The sequence below is a fragment of the Triticum dicoccoides genome, chromosome 6A (genome assembly GCF_002162155.2).
Source record: "Triticum dicoccoides isolate Atlit2015 ecotype Zavitan chromosome 6A, WEW_v2.0, whole genome shotgun sequence".
NCBI lineage: Eukaryota > Viridiplantae > Streptophyta > Magnoliopsida > Poales > Poaceae > Triticum > Triticum dicoccoides.
Genome location: NC_041390.1, coordinates 515,850,732 through 515,872,849, shown reverse-complemented (window position 1 = coordinate 515,872,849; position 22,118 = coordinate 515,850,732).

Below are 22,118 nucleotides of genomic sequence, written 5' to 3'. Positions count from 1 at the left end.
CATCGAGAGGACTCCGGCTGTAGCCGCACACTTGAGCTGATCTGCTGAGCTGAACGTGATGGCGCATGCCGACCACCTGAGAGGGCGCGTGGCTTCAAGCCTGGGGAGGACTGCATTCACTTCACGGGCGAACTGCTTGAAGATGTGTTGAGAGGCTGGGGCTTGAGCCCCGCCCAGGATGCAGGCGATCGCGCGCGGCTCCTAGAAGCCCCCAGCCTCCTCGTCCTGGTGGCGGTCCTCGTTTCTCCTTGGTTGCGGCGGCAGCGGAGGGAGGCCTGCGTTGCCTTGCGGGCGATCCTCGCGAGGCCGACCCCTCCAGTCTCCCTCGCGAGACGGATCTTGCCAGCGATCCTTGTGAGGTTGATTGCGCCACCCTTAGCGCGGGCCACGGTCTTCCCAGCGTCCTGTGTTCCTTCCTCCTCCTCGGCCGTAGCCCCGGTCACCGCGGTGGGGCGACGGCCGATCCTTCCTTCTCGCACGGCTCGGAGCTCTTGACATTCGTTGGTGTTGTGGGTGTGGAGGTCGTGGTACACACAGTATCGGCTGCCCTTGGAAGGCTCGGGCTGATCTCTGCCCCGCTTGGTGTCTGGTTCTGCCGCGAGCACGGCAGCCCCCTTGCGCTTCACATCCTTGGCCTTGGGCTTCTTCTCTTCCGGGTCCGCGGCAGGCAGCTCGAGGAGGGAGAGACGCCCTTCCTCAGCCCTAGCGCACTTGGTTGCCAAGTTGAACAGCTCCAAAGAAGTGCACAGATCTTCATGCATCGCCAGCTCCTCCTTCACCTTGACATCGCGCACGCCGTCGGAGAAGGCTGAGATGATGGCCTCCTCAGTCACCCTGGGAATCTTGAGGCGTGCGTTGTTGAAGCGCTGGATGTACTTCTGCAGGGTCTCCCCGGGTTGTTGCTTGATGTGGCGCATGTCGCTCACGGTGGGTGGCCGGTCGCGAGTACCTTGGAAGTTGGCGATAAAGCGGGTGCGCATCTTGTTCCAGGAGGAGATCGTGCCTGGAGCCAGGTTCAGGAGCCAGGTGCGGGCCTCGTCCTTGAGTGCCATGGGAAACCAGTTCGCCATGACCTTCACGTCTCCGTTGGCAGCTTCGATGCCCAGCTCGTAGAGCTGGAGGAACTCCGCAGGGTCAGCCGTGCCGTCGTAGCGAGGAGGCAGGTCGGGCTTGAACTTGTCGGGCCACGCGACACTGCGTAGCTCGGCGGTGAAGGCACGGCAGCCTGCTGTGGCCACGGGAGGCCTTGGGTGACGGAGAGCTTGGTCTTGCATGTCCCCACGCGTTGCAGCTGGGTCTTGACGTGCGGGAGCAGGAGCATGGTCGTGACGTGCTGGAGCAGGGAGCGCCCGGGCAGCTTCTTGCGGGCGAGGGACTTCCTGGCAGCTCTGCTCTTGCTGCGCTGGCACCTGACGGAGCGGGTTCCGCCCAGGGGTCACGCGCCTTGGAGCCATGGCGCCTTCTTGAGGAAGAGGCGGCCGGGGCGCCGCCGGAGCTTTGTCGCCCGCGCGGGGCGGGGTGTGGTGTAGCGGAACGGATGGCGCAGGAGAGCCCCCTGCGGCGCGGACGACCTCGGCAATGCGGTCGAGCCATTCTTCGTAGACATCATCGACGGGGCGGTAGCGCAGGAGCTCGTTTGCCGCAATGAGCGCAGCTCGAGCCTCCATGGGTGCGCGGAGCGCGCGGGACAAAGAACCAACTGGGGGAGCGAGGGAGTTGCGTTGTGGCCGTCTTGCCGCACGGACGGATGCTGAGACGATGCTTTCTGCTCGTCCCCCGCCGGGCCGGTGGCGGTGTTGACGGCAGGTGACGGGGAACGGTGAGAACGCCCACCAACAGGAGCCGTCTGGGCAACACGGGAAGCGAGAGCGGCCCGCGCTCAGCGCGGGCCCGACGAGCGTCAGACATGGGTGCGATGGTCGGAGGAGAACGGGGTGGTGGAAGACGAATTCTGCCACACCCCTACCTGGCGCGCCAAATGTCAGATTTCGGGTTCCGGCAGACCCTTGAGGTTCGAACACTGGGGTGCGCGCGGAGATTTCGCCTCCTATCTACCTGCACCCCTCCGCCTTGCTAAGATCTAAGCTATGGAAAGAACAACACAAGAGACACAGGGTTTATACTGGTTCGGGCCACCGTTGTGGTGTAATACCCTACTCCAGTGTGTGGCGTGGTGGATTGCCTCTTGGGCTGATGATGATGAATGATACAAGGAAGAACAGCCTCGTGAGGGTATGTCCTTGGCTGGGGTGATGAACTACTGGGAGGAGTTCAGCCACCCTTCTCTCTCTCTCTCTGGTTGAACCTATCTCTGGTTGAACCTCTCCTCTTTCTCTCTCCACGAACAACCCCCTCCCTCTCTCTGTGGGTGGCTGGTCCTATTTATAGAGGCCCTGGTCCTCTTCCCAAATATCGAGCGGGAAGGGAGCCAACAATGGCGAGCTAATTTGAAGGGGGGCAGCTAGTACTAGCTACCCTGACAAAAGTAGTCTTCGCCTGCACAAAGCTCTGGTGGTGACGCCGTATTGGGCTCCATGATGACCTCCGTCTTGCAGTCTTCCTGGTCTTGGTCTCGTTGCACCGAAATGGCAACCTTTGCCCGATGCCTCGGTACTCCGCGGCTGCGCTTGCCCCCTTTGCACCAAAGAGGAAAGGAGGACACTGCGCGGGCTGGCACCCGCCTGGCACCCTTGGTCGTCATGGCTTGCGTCAAGGGCACCTTGTGAGGTACCCCGCCTTGATCTCTCCGCCTCCTCGCGAGCCAGCCTGATGAGGCCGTGCCTGAGGAAGCTCCGTGTCGTCCGCCCCGCGAGGCTTGGTCCCTCGCGAGGGTCTTGGGTCTGTGTTGATGAAGATGGGCCGTGTTGGGCCCCCCTTTGAGCCACGCCGTAGGCCGCAGGCAGGCAAGTCTGGGGACCCCCGTTCCGGGAACACCGACAGAAAAGCCATTAGAATTACTCTGAAAGGCATTATTATGCATAAAAACATCACAAATAACAGTAAGAAAACATGATGCAAAATGGACGTATCAGTAAACTACTCACGCTTCATCAGAAGGGCAATAGAGTTGATGTAGAAGCCCTCCATAATCGAATCCCCCTCCGGCAGGGTGCCGGAAAAGGTCCCTAGATGGGATCTCACGGGTACAAAAGGTTGCAGCGGTGGAAAAGTGTTTTCGTGGATGCCTCTAGAGGTTTGGGAATATATGTGAATATATAGGACGAGGAATTAGGTCAAGGGGTGTTGGAGCAGGCCACAAGGCAGGGGGCGACCCCCTAGGGCGTAGCCTTGTGGCTTGTTGTCTAGTCCAAGGTCTTCTGACTTGGAGTCCAAGTCCAAAAGGTGTCTTCTAGTCCAAGAAAAATCATCGCGAAGGTTTTATTTCATTTGCACACTGTTTGGTATTCCTTTTCTGTGAAGCCCAAAAACAAGGAAAAAAACAGAAACTGGCACTGGGCTCTAGGTTAATAGGTTAGTCCCAAAAGTAATATAAAATAGCATATTAATGCATATAAAACATCCAAAACAGATAATATAATAGCATGGAACAATAAAAAATTATAGATGCGTTGGAGACGTATCAATGGCTCCCTAGGGCCTTCTGATGAGGGTGAGGACTCGGCCTCCTCCCCCTCCTCTGTGCTCTCCACCTCGTCGCTCTCCTCATCGTCCTCATCATCATCATCTAAGTACTGAAGCTTTGTGTCACTCGTCACGTCCTCCGGTGACCGGTCGACCATCGATACTTCAAAGATCAACTGCTAGAAACTCTGACGAGAACAAAGACGCCACAAAAAGGAAGTCAGATGCACAAAAAATAACCAAAGGACGGTCCAACTGGTCGGGAAAAGGATTACGTCGATTGGCGCGTGTCCTTGGCATACGGGGGCACCCACCTGCCCCCATGTGGGTTGTCTTGGGTGCAACTAATGGCTCTGATCTTGGAGCCCACATCCTTCTCGGTGAGCTCCTCAGGGTGCACCCGAGTGGGATCATTCAGACCCTCATACATCCACATGGGATGCGCCCTAGCCCACAGCAGTTGGATCCACCGACTGAGGAATGTCTCCAGCAAATCCATCCCATTGACGTCGGCGTTCACGGCCCCAACAAAGGCGCTGGCCAGGATGCCCACCTCTGTCTCCTCCTCCTTCGTCACTGGTTGTTGGCTCGAGGGATATACCTCCAGTAAAATCAACTCCCCTACCACCCCTTGACGGAGTTGGGGAAGCTCATCTTAGGGAAGGCATTGCTGCCCCTGAGCTGGATCCCCAAACCTCCGCATAGCTTGGTGACGCGGGCCTTCGCACTAGTTGACGAATCCTTCTTCACGGCCATCGACCGACATGTGAAGATGTGCTTGAAGAGGCCCCAATGCGGGTGGCAACCAAGGAAGTTTTCGCAAAGGGAAATAGAAGTTGAGAGGTAGACAACAACGTTTGGAGGGAGATGGTGGAGTTGCGTCCCTAAATAGTCCAAAAAGGCTCGGAAGAAGGGGTGAGGAGGCATCGAGAAATCTCGTTCGATGTGAGTCACCAGGAGGACACGCTCGTCCTCCTGCAACGTCGGCTTGACCTCACCCGCCTTCGGATGCCTCCATCCATCCGCCGGAATGAGCTCCTCCACGATGAGATCCTCCAGCCGTTTGGCCGAGATGCACAAAGGGATCCAATCCCCTGATGCGCCGCCAACTGGAGCGCCCGAGCTCGAGGAAGTGGCCTTCCCGGCCTTCTTTGCCTTCTTTGCCTTCGCCGTGGAGTCCTTTGCCATGGCCTCGAGAGCTTTGGTTGGCAAGGGAGTGGTCGGGTGGAGAAGAGAAGCGGAGGAGTCGAGGAGGAAAGGGGATTTGAGAGAATAACCCTAGCCTCAAAACCTTCTATACCTCTAGTAAAAATCGCACGGCAGATCTGATTTTCGGCCGCAGATCCCTGGATCGATGGCGCCCGTGACGACGACACGCTCAGAATAACCATCGCACAGTTGGATCTCGGGGGCAAAAACCGAGGCATCGTGCCCCACTTTCCGCACTAAGCCACGACGTTACCGCTTTTGCGCGCACACACTCAATTTGAAATCCCGTAATTTCTGCGGCGAATCAATCCAATTGATTGCCCACCGTCCCTTTCATAAAGGACATTTGTTAGTCCGACTGACCACCCTCCGCGGGACCCATGCACTTGGACATGCAAAACACCCGACTAAAGTCACCTTCAGGATTGCTATGGTACGAGCTTGACGCCCCTCTGCGGGTTAACTTGTCCCTTTCACTACGCTCCAATGTGCATGCCTCGTAAGCTTGAATTCGGAGATGGACTGCGCTGGCATTCCCCTGGGATATGCAGTGGGATCTCCCCGGAGAGTCAGACCACGCGCCGACATCACCACTCGAGTTTTTATGGCATGTCCACACTCGGACCTCAAGTCTATCTCCCCGAGAGACATACGAATGCCACCAAGTTTTACTCGGCGATCAACAACACCCGGTCACTCAGGAAACCTTTAGTCCAGAATCTGTTGTGTTTTCGTCCAAGGCGCATCAGGCTACTGATACGTCTCCAATGTATCTATAATTTTTTTATTGTTCCATGCAATTATATTATCAATCTTGAATGTTTTGTATACATTTACAAGCAACTTTAGATCATTTTTTTGGACTAACCTATTAACTTAGTGCCTAGTGCCAGTTGTTGTTTTTTGCTTGTTTTTTACTTTGCAGGATATCAGTACCAAACGAAGTCCAAATGCCACGAAACTTTTTAGAATTTTTTTTCTGGTGATAAGAGACCCTAGAAGCTTCTGGAGGCCACAAGAAGATGGATGTGGGGCCCACTAGGCACCAGGGCGTGCCAGGGGCCTCTGGCATGGCCTGGTGGGTAGTGGGGCCCACATGCATCATTTTGACCTACCGCCACCTCTATAAATACTCTAAAATACCAAAACCCTCAAGGGAGTCCATGAAAAACTTTTTCCGCCGCCACAAGTTCCAGGACTGCGAGATCCAATCTAGAGGCCTTTTCTGGCACTCTGTCGGAGGGGGGAACGATCACGGAGGGGTTCTTCATCATCCTTGCCGCCCCTCTGATGATGCGTGAGTAGTTTACCACAAACCTATGGGTCCATAGTTAGTAGCTAGATTGGTTCTTCTATCTTTTTGATCTTTAAAACAATGTTCTCCTCGATGTTCTTGGAGATCTATTTGATGTACTAACTTTTTGCAGTGTGTTTGTTGGGATCCCATGAGTTGTGAGTTTATGATCAGATCTATCCATGAATATTATTTGAGTTTTCTCTAAACTCTTTTACACATGTTTGTTATAGCCTCGTATTTCTTCTTCGATTTATTGCTTTGGATTGGCCAACTAGATTGATTTATCTTGCCATGGGAAGAGGTGCTTTGTGATGGGTTCGATCTTGCGATGCTCAATCTCAGTTACAGAAAGAGACATGACACACATCTATCGTTGCTATTAAGGGTAACAAGACGGGGTTTATTTCATACGCGAGTTTATCTTGTCTACATCATGTCATTGATACGTCTCCATTGTATCTATTTTTCCAAACTCCTTTGCCCTTGTTTTGGACTCTAATTTGCATGATTTGAATGGAACTAACCCGGACTGGCGATGTTTTCAGCAGAATTACCTTGGTGTTATTTTTGTGCAGAAATAAAATTTCTCGGAATGACTGAAAATTTACGGAGAATATTTTTGGAATATATAAAAATGCTGGCGAATGAATCAACCAGAGGGGACCCACCAGGAGACCACAAGGGTGGGGGCGCGCCCCCTGGCTCGTGGGTCCGCTGGACCTCCACCGTCCTCAACTCCTGCTCTATACATTCATGTTCGGGGAGAAAAATTAGAGAGAAGGATTCATCGTGTTTTACGATACGGAGCCGTCATCACCCCATGTTCTTCATCGGGAGGGTAGATCTGGAGTATGTTCGGGGCTTCGGAGAGGGGAAATCGTCGCCATCATCATCACCAAACTTCCTCCATCACCAATTTCATGATGCTCACCGCCGTGCGTGAGTAATTCCATCATAGGCTTGCTGGACGGTGATGGGTTGGATGAGATTTATCATGTAATCGAGTTAGTTTTGTTAGGGTTTGATCCCTAGTATCCATTATGTTTTGAGATTCATGTTGCTATGACTTTGCTATGATTAATGCTTGTCACTAGGGCCCGAGTGCCATGATTTCATATCTGAACCTATTATATTTTCATGAATATATTTGTGTTCTTGATCCGATCTTGCAAGTTGTAGACACCTATTATGAGTTATGATCTGCATACCCCAAGGTGACAATAATTGAGATTCTTTCCGGTGATTACCGTAGTTTGAGGAGTTCATGTATTCACTATGTGCTAATGCTTTGTTCCGGTTCTCTATTAAAAGGAGGCCTTAATATCTCTTAGTTTCCATTAGGACCATGCTGCCACAGGAGGGTAGGACAAAAGATGTCATGCAAGTTCTTTTCCATAAGCACGTATGACTATATACGGAATACATGCCTACATTATATTGATGAATTGGAGCTAGTTCTGTGTCATCCTAGGTTATGATTGTTGCAGGATGAATGCCATCCGACGTAATTATCCATCATTGATCCATTGCCTACGAGCTTTTCACATATTGATCTTTACTAAGTTACTTTGTCGTTGCCACTGTTACAATTGCTACAAAACTGCTACTGTTACTTCTGTTACAGTTACCGTTACTTCCATACTACTTTGCTACTAAATACTTTGCTGCAGATATTAAGTCTTTCAGGTGTGGTTGAATTGACAACTCAGTTGCTAATACTTGGAAATATTCTTTGGCTCCCCTTGTGTCGAATCAATAAATTTGGGTTAAATACTACCCTCGAAAACTATTGCGATCACCTATACTTGTGGGTTATCAGTCATCTTGCTTAAAGCATTACTCCGTTCTTTCGTGAACTTAATACACTAGATGCATGTTGGATAGTGGGCGATGTGTGGAGTAATAGTAGTAGATGCAGGCAGGAGTCGGTCTACTAATCTTGGACGTGATGCCTATATACATGATCATTGCCTTGGATATCATCATAATTATTTGCTTTTTTATCAATTTTCAAACAATAATTTGTTTACCACCGTATGTTATTTTCTCTAGTGAAAACTATGGCCCCCGGGTCTATTTTCTATCATATATTAAAACCAAAAATACATTGTTGTAATTTTATTTTATTTATTTTATTTTGTATTTTTGTTAGATCTATTTATAAAAACCCATACAATTTAATATTTCTCAATACCGTTGAGGGATTGACAACCCCTCTACGCGTTGGGTTGCAAATTTTTGTTCTTTGTGTGAAGGAGTTGTTTACATAGTGTTGCTTGGTTCTTCTACTGGATTGATAACCTTGGTTTCATAGCTAAGGGAAATACTTATCTCTACTGTACTACATCATCCTCTCCTCTTCGGGGAAATGCCAACGCAGCTCACAATTAGCAGCTACTATTCGGAAACATATTCCGAGTGCCCCTGAAGCACTCGGACTTAACCGAAAAGCTTAGTCTGTTTGCCCTACGAAACCTCAACCGATTCGGGGGCTAATGATGAGGTCACCTACTATAGGTAGGGTCAAGGACCTGTCATCTGGGACCCACCCGAGGCCTCACACCATCATTGGTAGGTCTCTGGACCATATGAGCATTCAGATGCGTTTAACTAGAAGTCCACTCGGACATATCGACAGCACTCGGATGCCAACCATCTAGTCGGCATTACCACCATCACTCGGACAAAGGGAGGTGGAGAGACGATGTGGGAGCTGCAATAGTCGAGTAGTCTTAAGTTGAACTTTAAGTAGAGTCATAGATACCATTACTTGTAACTACCGTAGTTGTGACTATTTACACTTGTAACTATCGTGGTTATGGGCATTAATCACCCTAGCACGTGGGAGTGAAGGACGCTACATCGCACTCTATAAGCCGTCCTCCTCCTCCTCCAGAGCGAGGGTTAAGGACTCTCCGTAATCATACCCCCAAAGAAAACAAGCCTCGAGGCACAAGATGTAGGGTCATTACCTCCTCCGAGAGGGGCCTGAACTCGTAAATATCGAGTGTTACACCTGTGCCATAGCTATGCTCTGTTCCTCTTTTGTACCCCTAGTACGCATTGTCAGGATCGTAACTTCGACAGTCCCTGTCGTGCCACCGCGTCAAGCCCGAGCCGGTATCCACGCTCCTGCCGGTGAAGGAGGAGTCGGCCTCTCCCCGGCACAACCGCGGTGTCCGATGAAGGAGCCAACCTCGCCCCCCACACCATCGCGGCATCCAAATTGGACGCCGCGTGAAGGAGGAGCCTGCGTCCCCGCCATGAAGCCGATACGGCCGCATCGACACACCGTTTTTGATGCCACCACCTCGCCGTCAAGGAGGAGGTGCCGCCCGTGATCAAGAAGGCACAGGGCCACCTCCTCCACTCCCTCGGTGGTCCTTCGGGCTCAAGAGTCGTCGTGTCTGAGGCGGAGCACGCGGCTCGGCAGCAGAAGCGGTACGACCGGCGCAATGCCAGTCGACCGCTCTGTGACCACCGCGGAGATGGCCGCCAGCGTCGTCGCCGCCTTGACGGCGAGCTCGCCAAGATTGGCCAGAAGTGGTCGCTTAGCAACTACTCCGCTAATGCCGGTCGCAATAAGGCCGTCGCCAGGGCTCCGAAGGCCACGTTGGCAGTGGCCGTGGCGGCACTCCGCACGACGCAGCAGGAGGCAGAGGGCTCCTCCACGAGTGGCAGGCAGCCGCCGGACAAGGCTGTCGCGGCCCTCCAGCGTCGTACCGCCGTTGGAGGGACCACAACAATGACGAGGACATCGACGGAGATGGCGGTGCGGGAGGACAGGGCGGCCACGCGTATGAGGTGATCATCCGGTATAGGGTTTAGGTTTTTTTTCTAGTTTTTTAGTTAAACAGTTGAAATATCGATCTTTTATATAAGTTATATCCGAACTTGAATGAAATCCGTCCGGTTTGATTGAATTTCCTAAGATTGTGTTGGGGATATTACTACTGGGCATAAACCGGCCTACCTGGGCCGGATTAACTCCATCAGTAGTTCAAAGGTGTTAAAGCCCAAAGAGGCAGATAAAGGCCCAGGGCCCGTAGTCGGTTTACAACCTGTAGCCGTACATCAGCTTTGTGCACATACTTGTAATATGAGTTAGGAACAAGGAGAGACCAACCCGGATACGAGTATAAACCGGTGTTGGGACTCTCTGAACCGGCAGGCGTCACCTATGTATATAAGGGGACGACCCGGCGGCGGTTCAAGGACGACAAACAACGACTCGAGACATAGGCGAAGCTTATTCGCTCCCTAGTCATCGAAACACCCATCAATTCCATCACAACTAGAAGTAGGCTTTTACCTTCATTGAAGGGGCCGAACTAGTATAAACTCTCTTGCATCCTTGTGTCCGCTTTAACCCCTTCAAGCTAACCCGTAGTGATGGCTCCATGACTAAGTCCTTTCTCTAGGACATCTGCCGTGACAAAACCACGACAGTTGGCGCCCACCGTGGGGCTATCGCACGATGGTTTCCGGTTCTTGGAGGGCCGCTTTGAAGGACTCGAGGGCTATGCTGTAGGCCGGATGACTAAGAGTCGTCGCGGCGGGCTCTACATCGACGATGCAGGCTGGGGCCCCGAGGCCGGCTTAGTTGAGTACGGGTACCGGGTCCCCTTTGGTAGCATTCACGTTTTCATTGGGAAGATCGGTGAACCGGGCCCTGAGCCGGACATCTGCATCGACCTCGTCGAGACGGCTCAGCGTGCGCAATCCGCCGGGTTAAACCGGCCATGAAGCGTGCCTTCGTGGGAGTCATCCATGGAGGAAGTCATGAGGACGGATCGGGATTTCGCGGGGCGACTGTTCCGGTGACGAATCTTCGACCGGAGAAACTGAGTCTCTTTATCAGCTACAAGATGGACGGATTGGGAGCTATTCCGATGGTGACAGTATTCCGGACCCCTCTGATCTGCCCAAACGGGTTGGAGTATTCATGGCCGGAACACAAGCAGCGCTTCATACTTCGACAGTTGCGGCAGCGATTTCCGGTTCAGCAGCAGCAATGGCCGCCGGGGCAGGAGGCCCTGTGCGCCCGCCGGCTCAGGTTCTATCAGAGCTATTTGATGCGTTGGCTGTGCTTATGGCGGAAGTTAATCCGCCAGATCAGGACGTTCACAATATGGAGATTGCAAAGGTAAAGGAACAGATCACCCAGGCCAAGGCGGATCTGGCGGCTGAGAACACCAGGATGGCCGCAGAGCGGGCTGCTTTAGACGCACAGGCCTACAGGCTTATGTTAGACCAGAGCGCATCACATGAAGTCATGAGGAGGAAGCACCGGTCCCGCTTACCTCCGGTTTTTGAGGCCAGAGACCTTTTCAACACTCCAGGGCCAAGAGCCGGCAATCCGTTGGAGGGGAACCGGGCAGAAGCCCCTGGGACCGGTGCACCGGTTCAGCCTCGTCAGATCGACCCGCCTCGTCAAAACACCGTTGTACCTCAGGCTGCTTTAACACCCCCGGGTCACTACTCCAGCCCAATGGACAATCTTGTTGCCGCTGCTGCACGGCTGGAGGCCATTCCAATTGAAGGTGACTCGCCACAGGCAGTAGAGACACGGCGGGTCAAGGAACTTCTGAGGACCGCTTTGGCCCAACAGGAAGCATACTTGTACAGCCGCGGCCGAATCCACTCGACCGCTCGTCCAAGCCGGAGCTATAGCAGACATATGGCTGAACCGGTAGTGTCGAGTAATGAACGACGTGGGGCACCCCAGGACAACAACCCGACGGGTGGTGCTGATGACGCTCAGGAAGTGGTGAACCGGGCCCGAGCGCGTAGGGAGGCCGAGTTAGCAGCACAGCATCAGGCTCGGCAGCTCACGCCGGTTCGTCCAACCATTTCGATCGAACCTGGTGTTACTTCTAGTTCTTTGGGGGTGCCTTGCCTCGTCCCCGCTTTACGCAACGTGCGCTTGCCCAAGGATTTCAAAGGCCCACGCAAGGTACCAAATTATACGGCGGATCAACCACCAGAGACATGGGTAGAGAGCTATGAGATGGCCATGGAGATGCTTGATGTGGATGACACGGCGTGTGCGAAATACTTCACCATGATGCTTGAAGGAACGGCCCGTACTTGGTTAAAAAGCTTGCCCGCTAATTCTATCAGTTCATGGGCCCAATTACGAGCCCGGTTTATCAACAATTTCAAGGATACCTGTAAACAGCCTATGTCGATAGTGGACTTAGCTGCATGCGTCCAGGAGGAAGGAGAGTCAACGACTCATTGGGTGTGCCGGGTTTCACAAGTGTTGCACTCCTCAGACGGCATCAACGCTGACACCGTAGTATTAACCCTAGAAGGCAACTGCCGGTTTGGGCCCCTGAAGTTGAAATTGGGACGGATGAAGCGTCATTGCACCGACATGGGGACCCTCATGGCCGCTTTGGTAAAATATGTTGATTCTGATAGTACCAAGGATCCCGAATCTGATGATGACAAGATAGGGAAGGGGAAGAAGAACAACAGCTCCAAAGGTCAGCAGCATCACTGGGTAGGCAATGGCGGAGGAGGCAAGCGTAAAGCGGATGGCAACATGGATTTTGTGGCTAATACCAACGTACAGGACAATGGCCAGCGGCGCAAGGGTAGGCCGAAAAATCGTAGTGGAGCGCCCAACCCCAACCCAAACCGCCTGAACTATCTGCTAAGCCAACCCTGTCCAAGACATGGGACAAAGGAGGAGCCAGCAAACCACCTTTGGAAGGATTGCTTTATTATGCAGGAGTTTGATAATTCTAATAATTTCCGGTATGATCACGGATCTGGCGGTGGCTCAGGGTCCTGGCCGGGTTACGGTGGAGGAAGTTCCGGTTCAGGATTTAATGGTAATCCGGGCGGACATAATGGTCAAAATAGTCAGAACAACCAGGATGGTTACAACCAACAGCAGCAACAGTCAGGTTACCAAAGCAACCCAAAGCAGTTGAGTAATGGGTAGTACCATGTCTTTACCACTAGCTTGGACAAGCGAGACCGGAAGGTTCAGAGGCGGGCGGTCAACTCTGTTGAACCGGCCACACCCCGCTATCTACGTTGGTCTGAACAACCAATCATATGGAGCAGAGAGGATCACCCACTCTAGGTCGATAATCCGGGTCAGTTGGCTCTGGTGGTGGCGCCTCAGGTGGGAGGTTATAAGTTCACCAAGGTGCTCATGGATGGAGGGAGCAGCATTAACATCCTATACTATGAGACCTTCCATCGTATGAGACTTACAGATAAGAATCTCAAACCGTCCAATACAGTATTCCACGGTGTAGTGTCTGGCAGATCAGCATATCCCGTTGGTAAGATAGCTCTTGAAGTGGCCTTTGGGGATGATCATGATTCCAGGTCGGAGACATTAACATTTGAAGTGGTGAAAATCCAAAGTCCATATCATGCCCTGTTTGGGCGTCCGGCATACGCCAAGTTTATGGCTCGGCCCTATTATGTGTATTTGAAGCTCAAGATGCCGGGTCACAAGGGGACAATAACGGCTCACGGAAGCCGTAAAATCGCTTTGGAATGCGAGGAAGGAGATGCGGCTTATGCAGAGTCGGTTTGTGCCACCGAAAGTACTATAAGGACAATGTTGATCCGGCGGACATGACTCCATTGAAGAAGCCAACTACGGAGCATGATCCGGCCCTGAAGTTCAAATCGGCAGCAGAAACTAAGCTTGTTGACTTCGTACCTGGCGATTCGTCCAAGCAGTTCAACATTAGTGCCAACTTGGATCCGAAATAGGAAAGCGCGCTCATCGAGTTCATCTGTGAGAATCGGGACATTTTTGCATGGAAGCCCTCTGACATGCCAGGTGTATCGAGGCAACTCGCTGAGCACACACTTAATGTGGATCCTAAATACAAACCGGTGAAACAGTTCATCCACCGGTTTAACGAAGAAAGACGCAAGGCGATTGGAGAAGAGGTAGCCAGGCTCTTAGCAGCTGGTTTTATTGTTGAAGTTTTTCACCCTGAGTGGCTTGCCTATCCGGTGCTAGTCCTTAAGAAAAACAGCACCTGGCGTATGTGTGTGGATTACACATATCTTAATAAAGCTTGTCCAGCAGATCCTTTTGCCCTCCCCCGTATTGATCAAATCATTGATGCTACGGCGGCTTGTGAGCATTTAAGTTTTTTGGATGCATATTCTGGCTATCATCAGATCAAAATGGCAGTTAAGGACCAGGAGAAGACGGCATTCATAACTCCCTTTGGAGCCTTCTGCTATGTGTCTATGCCCTTTCGGCTCAAAAGTGCCCAGGCAACTTATCAACGGTGTGTACAAAATTGTCTTCACAAGCAGATTGGCCGTAATGTACATGCTTACGTGGATGATATCGTGGTTAAATCCAGGGAGAAGGAGACTCTAGTTGATGATTTGAAGGAAACCTTTGATAACCTAAGGACGTACAAGATGATGCTTAATCCAGACAAGTGTGTCTTTGGTGTACCGGCGGGCAAGTTATTGGGTTTTCTGGTGTCCAACAGGGGAATTGAGGCTAATCCGGAGAAGATCACAGCCATCACCTCCCTGGCTAAACCGAAGTGTATCAATGATGTTCAACGCCTGGCAGGCCAGATTGCCACGTTAAGCCGGTTTATCAGCCGCCTTGGTGAGAAGGCGATCCCTTTGTATCAGATGTTGAAGAAGACGGATCAGTTCGTCTAGAGTTCTGCTGCTGATGAAGTGTTTGAGGACTTAAAGCGGCAATTGGCCAATCCGCCTGTGCTCGCCGCTCCCATTGACAAGGAGCCGTTACTGCTATATGTTGCTGCTAATGCTCGTGCGGTCAGCGTGGCTGTTGTGGTGGAACGAAAGGAGGCAGGTAAGGAGCATCCGGTTCAACGTCCGATCTATTATATCAGCGAGGTACTCATTGAGTCCAAGCAAAGGTATCCGCATTGGCAGAAGCTGGTGTACGGAGTTTTTATGGCAAGCCGGAAGCTTAAGCAATACTTCCAAGGGCACCCAATTACGGTGGTCAGTTCTGCTCCTTTGGGAGATATCATTCAGAACCGGGAAGCAACTGGCCGGATTGCAAAGTGGGCTATAGAGCTGGGGCCGTACGGTTTGAAATATGTGTCTCGGACAGCGATTAAGTCTCAAGCACTTGTTGATTTCATCAATGATTGGACGGAAATGCAAGCACCTGAAGAAAAGCCGGATCATACGTATTGGACCATCCATTTTGACGGGTCCAGGCAGTTGGAAGGCTCGGGGGCTGGAGTCGTATTAACTTCCCCACGAGGTGATAAGTTTTTTTATGTTCTCCGTTTAATGTTCCCTTGTACTAACAATGCAGCTGAGTATGAAGCCTTGCTCCATGGTCTTCGGATGGCTAAGGAGATGAATCTAAGTCGAGTTAAGTGCTTCGGTGATTCGAACCTTGTGGCTCAGCAAGTGTCTGGCACTTGGGACTCCAAGGACCCACTCATGGCAGCATATCGTCGTGAGGTGGATATTGTTGCAGGTTATTTCAGAGGCTATCAGGTGGACCACGTGGACTGGCGGAAAAATGAAGCGGCAGATGCTTTAAGCCGGTTGGGCTCTCAGCGCAAACCGGTCCCACCCAATGTTTTTTCTGGATGTGCTGCACAACCCGTCGGTGAAGATCCCTGGTGAAGAGGATTTGGCCATTCCTGATTCGGAGGCTCAATTGGTGGCAGTTCTTCATGTTATTCCGGATTGGACGCTTCCTTATCTGGCGTACAAGAACTGGGGTGAGTTGCCAGAAGATGAGATTCTGGCCCGGCAGATAATCTGGCGATCCAAGTCCATGGCTGTCATCAACGGTGAGTTGCATCATTGCAGTGTATCAGGAGCTTTTCAACGTTGCGTGTCTCCTGAAGAAGGCCATGAAATTTTGCGGGAGATCCACGAAGGAGATTGTGGTCACCACGCCGGTTCAAAATCTCTGGTGGCTAAAGCGTTTCGCCATGGTTTCTATTGGTTAACTGCTCATGCTGATGCGAAGGATCTGGTCAGATGATGTGATGGTTGCCAAAGGTTTTCAAGACGTGCTCATGTACCGGCTCAAGAATTGAGGATGATTCCAATTACTTGGCCGTTTGCGACTTGGGGGCTAGATATGGTTGGGCCTTTCAAAAGGTCCAAAGATAAGAAGACCCACCTCCTGGTGGCGGTGGACAAGTTTACAAAGTGGGTGGAGGCAGAACCTGTTAGCAAGTGTGATGCGGCCACGGCGGTTCAGTTCATCAAAAAGGTGATTTTCCGGTTTGGCTTTCCGCACAGTATTATCACAGATAATGGTACCAATTTATCCAAAGGTGCTATGAAGGAGTTCTGCGAACGGGAGCACATCCGGCTCGACTTTTCATCAGTGGCACATCCACAGTCCAATGGTCAAGCAGAAAGAGCTAATCAAGAGATCTTGAGAGGCATCAAGCCCCGGCTCATGGTTCCTTTGCAGAGAACGTCGGGTTGTTGGGTAGAAGAATTACCATCTGTGTTATGGAGCATCAATACAACACCCAACAGATCAACAGGATACACACCGTTCTTCATGGTTTATGGAGCGGAGGCGGTTCTCCCCAGCGATATCCGTCATGACTCACCTCGTGTCACGGCTTATGTTGAAGCGGACAACGAGACAGCACGACAAGATGCTTTGGACCGGTTGGATGAAGAGCGTGACATCGCAGCCGCTCGGTCGGCGATTTACCAGCAGGATCTTCATCGTTATCACAGTCGCCGAGTCAGAACCAGAGCCTTCCAGGAAGGAGATTTGGTGCTTCGGCTCATCCAAGATCAGACTGATATGCATAAGCTATCCCCACCTTGGGAGGGGCCTTTCGTAGTCAGCAAGAATCTGCACAACGGGTCGTACTATCTGATCGATATTCGAGAGCATAAGGACTCACGTACATCAGAAGAGGAGACTAGCAGGCCATGGAATATAGCTCATCTTCGGCCTTACTATACCTGAGCCATTGGCTATACTTATGTACATACAATGTATATATTATGATTAAGTAAAATAAACCGGAACCTCAGCTAAAGAGGGGTATCTATTCTTTTACATCATGTGAGGTTACACGGATTTGCTCTGAAGCGGCCTCCGGTTTACCCCTTGAGTTTGCTTTGCTAAAAGCATCGTCTTATATCACTTGGAGGATTGGTCATGTCCGAACCAATACCATGTCTCTTGATAGGCGAAAGCCACCAGATCACTTGGGGACTTGGTCATGTCTGAACCAGTCATGCCTCTTGATCGGCCTAAGGCCACAGAATCACTTGGGGGCTTGGTCGAACCCGAACCATGATCACGCCATTTGGTCGGCATAAAATGCCACAAGAATCACTTGGGGACCTGGCTAACTAGAACCATAGTTACACCTAACGGGAGCTTGGTTGTGTTTGGCCATGGTTACGCCATTTGATCAGCTTAAATAAGTCTTTTTTGGCAAACGTTTTTTTCGTTGCTTTTGCTTCATACTTTTCTTTGAAGGTTTTTTTTTTGCTTTTTATTGTGTTTCTTAAACCGACAAAAAAAATTCAATTGACAGAACACAGTTCACGTCAATCCGGAGGCTATTTGATCGGTTTAATCCGCATTGTTAACATCCTCTATGGAGTAACACGGTATTTATCGTAACCCGGCACGGTTTACATGGTAAACCAGCGTCATATATATATACAGGAGCTGTTATCTCCTCCAACAGTATGGGTTTGCAAAACTCCGCTTCAAGATTGGCCAAGCCAACTTCACGCTCAATGACGGCAGGTATTATGTATCTCAAAATTTGGTCATACTTAAAATTTTGTTTTGATTTCATATATGCAGACATCATATTCCGCCTGACGGTACAACCGCGGTGGCACTTGACGAATTTTTCATTTCAGAAAGTGTTTTGGAAAGTTCATTGCCACAGGAAGAACAAATTATGCACGAAGGCATATCAACATCAAAGGTATCAGCTAGCCTATTACAAGGCAACATGGTGCCCATAATAATATAATTGTTTTTCGCAAAGATGAGGAAGTTTTAAACCGGCGTCTGGTTCAAGCTTGGTCACCAGCCTGGCCTGATGGTTGTGGGTCGTCCTGCGCCGCTTCAGCCTCCGTATCCCTACCCAGTGGCTGGAAATCCATAGTTGTCCAGTCGATTCCCATTAATGCTTGAAAAACAGCTTCATCGTGGATCAGCAAGGACGGGTCAATATCGGGAGTGTAAGTATGCTTACGGATTGGAGGATCAGATTTTCCGATTCATGGATTGGCGCAGCTATTCGCTTGTTCTGACTGTCATATTGCGCTTGATAACGAGACAAGTCTGCTTCCTCAGCCAACTGACAAGATAGTGGACGCACCTCTCGGTTTATCGCTCGCAAATCCGCTTCACCGAATTCTGATCCGTCTTCCTTCAAGCTGGGATAGCCCTGAGCCACTTCAACAGGATCAAAATCAGGCACCCAGGCTTTTGCCCGGATTAAAGCATTGATTGCGCCGGTTCGAGCAGCAGATTTCTTTAGCTCTTCAATCCGGGCAGGAAGCACCGACAGTTTCATCAGAGTATCTTGAATCAAAGTAGGCGCCGGTTTGTTATGAGAGGCGGTACAGATGATCCGCTGGGCACCAGTATACAATTGTTCAACCAATGTATAGGCGGCTTTTAGCTTCTTCCGTACATCTGACCCCAAGTGACCAATGCGTGTCCCTAAAATACCATAAAGGGTTAATAAGCCGGCGACTTTGTCAGAAGGCAGAACCAATTCAGTAGGAAAACTGGCTTACCAAAGATAGCAGCAGTCATGGCATGCACGTGCCGCTTTATGCTGGTCAGTTCATCTGCCACTGGTTTTAGTGCAGCCTCAGCATCCTCTGCTCGTTTGATCAAAGCGGATTTCTCAGTGGCCCAGTCCGCCCGTTTCTTTTTGAAATTTTCCTTAAGTTGTTCCATGGCGCTTAAAGCACTGGCCAATTCCTCTTTTGCTTTGGAGGTTTCAGCTTGTTGGGTTTTCAGGGCTTCTTGAAGATCGATGACTTGGTTCTCTTTCGTCTTCAGCTCCGCCTGCATGCATACAGATATATGCTTCAGCAAACTGGTAGAAGGATTCAAGTACCAACCACATAACAAGTTATGCGCTTAGTACTTGGGGGCTAATGCATATTTGATCTAAAGCGGCCCCTGATTTACCCCTTCATCTTTCGATTGTTTACAAAGTCTCAAGATCAATACAAGTATTCAACTTGGCACTTGGGGGCTAATGGCTATTTGATCATATATATTCTGATACGGCAGTTTCAATTACTTAAAGTACCGGTTTAACTACGCTAAAGTTGAACCGGCCCTTGGGGGCTACATCAGCAAATTTCAAAGCAACAAGATTTATATTATTTAAGTCCCGGTTTGAAAGAATATTCCAAACCGGCCCTTGGGGGCTAGGAGAGTCAGGAATGGAAGCATACAAGCAAGAAGGAGCATATGGAAATTACCTCATATTTGTCTTTCATCATGTTAACCAGACCGACTTCACTAGTCACGGCTGGTATACAGCCGGTTCAGATAGCCGAAATGGATATCTTGGGCGTTCAGAGCAGCGTAAGTCGTCAGATCAGCATTCCACTTGCCTTTACCAAAGGCAGCAAGTTCTTCCTTGGCAGAATGTTTGGATAAAGCGACAGGATTGTTTGGCTCAGTATGGCCAGTACCAGTAATGACAACCTCATCATCTTTGGTACCGCCGGTTTGCACTGGAGCTGTTGGCTTGTCAATAGGCTTTGCTGGACCGGTGGAGCTTTCAATCCGGATGGAACCTGTAGGCTGATGGGTAGGATCTGAGGTGTCAGTGGGTCTCTCTTCTGCAATAAGATCATCATCTTGTTGCGGTGGATCGTTGGGAATATCCTCAGGAATAGCCGCTTCAGCGTTGGGTGTTTTGTCCGCTTCAAGAATGACATCCTCTTCGGCCGCTTTGTCCAGGCGGGCCTTCTTGCTTGGCCTAGGTTTGGCCCTGAGAAGGATAACAAAATCAAATACAGAATATGTTCTAAGGCAATGTACTGCAAACATTGCAATAAGTATAGCTTACCCAAACACCGTTTTGAGCGGTGGGAGCTGAGTAGCCGATGACTCGCCAGAAGATGAGTGGGAAGTAACCTGATAATTGGAGTCAGACGGAGTAAGAGGTTGACGAAAGCAGCCCGCTTTAGGACAAGCACTGACAAGCAAATTAGAGACCTCGGAATGGCGTTTCCGAACCGGACTGTTCGGTAAACCGGCGGAGGAAACTACCTGGCCGCTGTGCCGGATGGTGCGGCGAGCTTCATGTTATTGCGTCTTCATAAGAAGTTTAGGATCCAAATAAGCAAGAGGATGAGAAAATTTAACTTTCCGGTTTGCCTGACAGATTTTTTGTGAAGGCAAGGTTTCTGAATCGGAAGAGAGAATAATTACCTCGGCAACATCCGCGTGGCTGGCTTCGACATCATCCTGACAAATATCATCATCAATAAGACGCATGAAAAATAAACCAAGTGAGTCAAGCTCTACCTTAAAATCCGGATTATCAACCTCATCGTCAGGAGCCGGATTAGAAGAGGCGGTGGTTCTTTTCCTATGGGCAGTCTTCTTCACAGCTTTAGTCTTTTGCCGGACTGCTCTTTCCGGTTTGTCTGGTTTTTCTGGCTTCTCCTGCGGCAGTTTTTTGCTCCAAAACGGATCATCGCCCTGATTATGCAGACACTGATATTAAAAACAATGACCAGACATATCAATAACAGATTCAGTAAAGGGAAAAGTCAAAGTCATACAGCTGGCGGTTTGTTGGTGGCACAGAAGGGAAGCAGGCCGGTTCTGGCGCAGATGTGTTCCGGTTCATTCAGTATCTTACGCACAGCCTCTGTGATTTCTTCACCAGAGAGCTGGAGTCTTGAGTGTCTCAGTGGGTCATCAACACGATCAGTATACTGGCACATCAAACCGGAGCGCAGACTAAGAGGCAGTATGCTCCATGATATCCAACAGCGAGCAAGATCAACCCCTGTTAAACCGTTGGCCATAAAAGCTCTGAGCTTTGATAGTTGAGGAGCATATTTACTTCTCTCCTGTGCAGTCAATCTTTGTGGAGAAGGGTGTGTGTTGCTGAGCCGCTCCGGTCGAAAGCCAGGCAAGGGATTCTCACCAGCAGGGGAGGTGTCTTTGCAGTAGAATCATGTCTGATTCCATTCTTTGGGGTGGCTATGCAGTTTTGCGTGAGGGTATGTGACCTCTTTCCTTTTCTGAATCGCCACACCAACCAACTCTGTATTGGAGCCGTTAGTAAATTCAGTACGATGGTTTAGATGGAACAGGTCTCTGAACAGTTCCACTGTGGGCTCCTCTTAAAAGAACGCTTCACAGAGCACTTGGAAGTGACACATATTTGTAACAGAGTTGGGGCTAGTATCTTGTGGATGGAGCTGGAAATCGGCTAAGACATCCCGGTAAAATTTAGAACCGGGCGGCTTAAAGCCCCGGGCTAAGTGATCTACGAAAACAACAACCTCTCCTTCTCGAGGTGAGGGAGGGCATTCTTTGCCAGGAGCCCTCCAATGGATTGTATCCTTACTGCCTAAAGCACCAATCAGGACTAAATCGTCCAGTTCCGCCTCTGTGACGCGAGAAGGAACCCAATTGTACTCATACACTTGCTTGGCCATGACGGAATCTACAAGGTAAAAGATCCCGGTTCAAAAATGCATTGATTAAAATGCACTGGTATGTACAATGTTAAACCGGAAACAACCCTATCTAAACCGGAGTTTCATGAAGCAACCTACATCTGGCGGTTCAACAAGGGGACTAATGGTTTCTATAAGGTTAAACCGCCTGAACTAAACATTGAAGCAATTAAGATTGCGGATGGTTAAGTATGTATAAACAAGTTTCACAAGATCTTATTACGGCATTGGATCTGAAGCAAGTTCAGAAAATAAGAAAAATAGTCAAAGATCAAAGCAGAACAATATTGAATCAATGAGCAGAATTATATGTGAGATCTATGGTTTTGGGCAGTAAACTAGC